The sequence below is a fragment of the Amblyomma maculatum genome, chromosome 1, assembly GCF_055883805.1.
Source record: "Amblyomma maculatum isolate TAMU_Amacu chromosome 1, ASM5588380v1, whole genome shotgun sequence".
NCBI lineage: Eukaryota > Metazoa > Arthropoda > Arachnida > Ixodida > Ixodidae > Amblyomma > Amblyomma maculatum.
Window position 1 is genome coordinate 261,319,919 of NC_139344.1, and position 5,402 is coordinate 261,325,320.

The following is a 5,402-nucleotide window of genomic DNA, read 5'->3' on the forward strand; positions in this document are numbered from 1 at the left end:
GTTGCCATTACCTCTCTAATTAATTACCTAGTTAACCCACATGCATCAAATTATTTACCCAGCAAGATTTTTTGGCCCATTCTTTTTCTTATAACTTGTTTCGTTCACATGTAATTGTGATGACAATTCTGGTGACATGAAACTGCCGACATACCTACATAATGCTGACACATTAAAATGGCAGTGACAAAGCATTACTGCCCTGTGCAATCATACCTATTTGACACATGGTGCCTCTGTTGCCACAGAGGACATGGGCTCAACTTCAATGTCTTAGCCGTGAGAAGCTGAAGAAATGTAGGTTAGCATTTCATTTACAATCATGCCAGTCACAATACTGCGGTCTGGCTAGCGGTGGTGATCGTTCAAGGGGCAGAACATGCACACCCTCTCTTGGCATGCTACTGCACTGCTCCTTACTACTTGGCATCTCTGCTCCCGTCCGCCTAATGCAATGAACTATACGAGTACTGATGCGACAGCATTTGCTGACCGAGAAGAATGTCAGGCATTCGGCGTCAGTGTCCATGCGAAGCCTTCGCCTACTAACTGTGGCAGGTGGTGTTAAGAGGTATTTCCCGCCCTCCATTTATAGGAGAGGAGGGAGGTATTTGGACACGAAAGATTTAGCAAAGTTGAACCAAAAGCCACGACGAATAGAAATAGAATATAATCGGGATTGGAATAATTGGAGAGTGAAAAAACGATGGAATTAAAATTGGTTTGGTTGAAACATTCCAAATTGACTGGCTATGAGGGACGCTGTAGTGGAGGGATGCAGATAATTATGACTAAGTGAGGTTCTTGAATGTATGTACTCTGAAATCTCACAGCACGTGGGCACCTTGCATTTTGTCTCTATTGTAACATGGCAAGGGTCGAAGCCGGGTTTCCAGGCTCTGTAGTCAAGCACCCAATGACCAAGCCACCACAGTGCACAATGAGAGTAGTAATACATTGGTGAGTGAATTTCGTCTGCAGTCAGTCGAACTAACCGTCCTTAAATTTGTTTTTCCTACAACAAAACTTCCTATGAAAATGCTCTTTATGAACCGTTCCCAGCACTCAGGGGTGTCAGGCATTGCCCCTAGTATGTGGGCCATTCACTTCTGATCTCTTCAGTAGGCACTCCAATCCTGAGTGACCCTAGTTCATAGCTGCAAAGTGGTGGCTGCACAGGATATTGGTGGCTGCAGGAGACAGGATAAAATGGAAAAAGGTCCAATTGACTTATTTTCAGTAATGCTACTGCACATGTGCGAAGCCTTCTTCTCTATTTCTACATAGTAGGGCAGCAGTTCACTGCGTGTATGAAAACCATGAAAGATGTCTGCTGGGTCATTGACGCGACAAACTGTTGCGCAATAATTACATGCATTGCTAGCATGTACTTGGCCCTCAGGACCACATACATTTTCCCTGCCTGCTATTGCAACAAACGAAAAGACGCTGCCAGGTTTGCCTTCTAAGAGATCAAGTGCCGCTTGGAAAATAAACCTACCCTACTATTGTGGAAGAATTTTTGCAGAAAATATGTGAGGGAGCCTCGGTAACCCGCCCTGCCAAACATACCTTGCCTGACGTCTGCAAGAAGAGACGCAACTGGAAAAAGGTCTATAGCAGAGCTACATTGCATGTGCTTAACAAAGTTGTTTGCTGGGTTAACTAGTATAGCATCCTAAAATTTGAAAGTGCTTGGAAAGACAAGGACAAGAGAAGTGGACGAGACAAAAGCGTTTTTCCTTGTCTTTCTGAGCACTTTCACATTTTAAGACTGCAAGTGCTGCTGTGTATAGCAATAAATTTGGTTATTCATAATTTGTGTTTTTTATTCTTTTGTTGGCTATTCATGACAAGCTTACAGAGGGGTATTTACATGACCTCACACGTGCCGTTTTATTGCCCAGAAGATAGCTTTTGCTAAGAAATCCGGAGTAAATTGTGGTGAGCCGATGAGGCATGCATAGCAGTTTTTTGCAACGCTCCATGAACAGCAAATTGGTGGCCACTGTGATGTTGGTGAATAGACCAAACGTGCACGCACAGTTTTATGTAATGTAAACCAAGGATTAAAAAAAAAAAAGGCTGAGCACTGCAGCTTACTGAAACCGACGACATATTATTCGTCTTCGTGTAGTTCTGTTTGGAGTATTCCTTATATTTTATCTAATTGGTTAATTAGTTGAGATTAATTATTCTATTTTTTTTTATATTCAGTTTAGGCCCAAGTACCCTTAAGTTTTAGAGGGGGTTCAAGTACAAATGACCCAGTTTTTTCTACTAACATACTTCCTGCACGATTGTTTTTTCCAGCATTAAAGCAAAGTGCACAAATATGAAAGGAAAAGAAAATACCACATGACTACGGTCTTGCTTTGCTAAAGTTTGAATTATCCGAATTCAGGTTTTATCTTGCATGAAAAATGACAGAATCCTCTTCATGAGTATGTGGCTTCCGCCCACACTGAAAATCCGGAAAGCCCGTCTTTTCTTTTTTTTTTTTCGAATCAATGAAGCATACACGCCCACTGTTTCAAAGTGAGCAGCCACCGCCACTGTCAGCCAACTCTGACAAAGCTTTTATTGAGCTGTCCCACTGACAAAATTTGGCAATGGCGAACACAATGATGATCCCCAAAGTTGGTCCAAACCACCCTCAAAATTTTACTTTGTCCGATTTGGACCAAAACCGACGTTCAGGCTAATTCAGCTATGTCAAGCATGATGGTGACTTTCAAATTTAGTCCAGGCCACTCTCTGCTGAAGCTGGATTCAGTTTATTGACAGGCACACTGGACAGCACTCAAAATATTGTTATGTCACTAGTGAGATCATGTATGTAACAATGCAATAAAACAAGGTGAGCGCTTGTTAAAGAACAGAGAGCACGTGCAATAAAAAAAATCGTAGACTTTTTCCCGAGACGTTACGTGGTTACAGGGATGATGACAGTGTTTCACCGCAAGATATTCCTTCAGTCGTTTTTATGCAATTTCAGTGCCAAATTAAAATAAATCCTCAATTCTTGGATATTGTAGTGCTCGATCTATACTAAATCAGACATATTTTTTTACACCATAATCTAATTTAATACATATTGTTACATTTTGGTCCATGTTTTGTCCCTTTACAGGTCCAATGGGCACATTCAAGTGCAAGGCCCTTAGTAACGATTGTGCAGCAATAGTACCGTGTAGCTGTGCACTATCAGACATAAAGGGCCAGTTCTGGAAGGCCTTTTTGGTGTCCATGGGATCGAAACATAAGTTATAGTCCTGTGCATTGTTGATAAATTCAGCCTAGCCCCACCATCCACTGGTTGTCCTGGTTAGATGACTTGGTAGACAAACTGCCCCACATGAGTAACAGTCCAGGGTTCACTCCATGGACCACGTCAAATTTTTCACTACTGAAGCTTCTGGAAAACATATAGCTTTTCTTTTTACCTGTATGGCTGCACTTATATGGGTGCTAATGAGTAAGTAGCCTCTATTTGAAGTCTACTTTATCTTGTTTCCACTAAGTATACATTTGACTGATCTAGCAGCCAATGCGTGGTACTGCTTTCTTTGATACACATCGCATAATTCAGCACTCTGCCTGAGATGAGCAGTGCACCTGCTGCTAATCATATTGCTGTAACGCATGTAGCTCAGCCAGAATGTTCTCCTCAGTTGAGCAAACCAACCGTTTTCTGGTCGGAGCATTTCATCAATTAAAATAATTAGTGGACAACACACTTTAAAACAAAATTATCTTTATTATTTCAATCAGTAAGCTACTATCATTTGCTTACCATGCATGAAACATTTTGTAGATTTTGAACTGTATACTCACCACAAGATGAGTTGAAACGGTTCCGACTGATAACAGCTACAAGTGAATGGCATCCATCCTTCCACCAGTGTTCTTGTGATCTGCAAAGAGCAAGGCTCCTGAAGTGAAAGCTGCATGGGCCACAATCTCCACACGAAGTCTTGTATCAAGGCATTTCTAGAACAAAAGAGTTTATTCTAGTAATGTCGATAGGCAGTTCATTGAAAGGTTTTACAGACACAGCTGCTTCTAGCCAAGGAGGAGCTTCAGTTTCTTGGGGTGTATTACCATTTTATTTTTGTTCATGAACTTGCCGCAGAATACATATCTTTATCTGCCAACAGAACTTTTTTTTTATGTACTTTGTTCTTTTCAAGGCTGAAGCAGTACAAGAAAGATAAGGCTGCAAAATAGATTGATTCTTGTGGTAAAGTATGTGAAGTAAATGAAATAGGCTTCTGCCACAGCAAAAACCCTGCACCTAGTAAACAATCTATTTCACTCCGGCAATGTAGTGCAAAGAGCGACGTGTCAAAGAACGCGAACTAAAGAAAACTAAGCGCTGTTAAAGCTGATCACACCATCGATCACTTCAAATCTTGCGTGCACGTTTCTGTACGGTCCTGTCGTTTTTCAGAGAATAACTGGCACTTTTTACATCTGAAACAATAAATTACTTTCTTCCTGCCGATACATTCCGAACATGTTTTTAGTGCGCTCGCCCAAGTTCTGTATTTGCCCCCACGCATTGACATTATAAATGGCACTGAACCATTTTAACCTCGCAGAAGCCGCTGAAATCATTGTACTCTCCTAAGCTCGTTTCCGATGCACGGACATTTTTTAAATAGGAGCGAACTTACCAAGATTAGGTGAATTGCGCGTATCGGTCGGTGGTCTCGGTTCGCCGACGTTGCAAGTGTACGACAACAATGTTTTAGCACAGCGTTTAAGGGTCTGGTTGCAGACTTATAAAAACTGCGAAAGCATATGACAACCACAGCGGTAAAGAGGAAATGTAACAGCATAATAACAGCGCATATTTCTGCCTCTAACGCCGTACGTTAAATGCTTCAAGCACGGCGCCATGAAGAAAAATGCAAAAGCGAATGCAGCGCCACTACTGGAAATTACAATTGCAACTTCATGGAAAATATTAGTAACAGAAAAAAGTTCCCTTCTGAATGACATCTAACGACATGACTTCAACATTTAGAACTGTATTCTTGATGAGAAAGCTGAGTATGTTGCATCCTAAAGAGAAAAAAAAATGATTGATAAGTGCCGCCATCTGCACCGCTCGCAAATGCAGGTTCGGCGCCCTATTTGAAATAATTATTTTAAACGAGCGCATGTTCGCGCAGATAGACCTCGCAAGGGCCGCTTTGCTCCATCGAAGCATTTGACGCACGACATGTAGCAGTGATCGCAAGGCACATCCGCGCAGACCTGTGAGGAACCAGTGCAAATGTGAAGATGTTCCCTTGCTCCTTTTTCTTCTCGCAAGCAATATTCCAAGCACAAATAGAAGTGACTATGAAAATACTTTGCCGAGCCCAAAAGGAAGAATACACTGACGCTGAGCA

The 5,402-nt window shown here is 41.7% G+C and overlaps 1 long non-coding RNA gene across 3 annotated transcripts; it reads right to left on the reverse strand.

Annotated features, from left to right (window-relative positions):
* Positions 1–210: 210 nt before the first annotated feature.
* Positions 211–5,057, reverse strand: LOC146206375 (uncharacterized). 3 transcript variants are annotated; one of them, XR_014704435.1, is made up of 3 exons: positions 4,680–5,057; positions 3,838–3,917; positions 211–1,190 (listed from the first exon to the last, which is right to left on the reverse strand). It is a non-coding gene; the product is annotated as an uncharacterized LOC146206375 (long non-coding RNA). The 3 variants fall into 3 exon arrangements; XR_014704433.1 differs by having other exon boundaries at positions 3,838–3,993; XR_014704434.1 differs by lacking the exon at positions 211–1,190 and having other exon boundaries at positions 2,639–3,917.
* Positions 5,058–5,402: the final 345 nt, after the last annotated feature.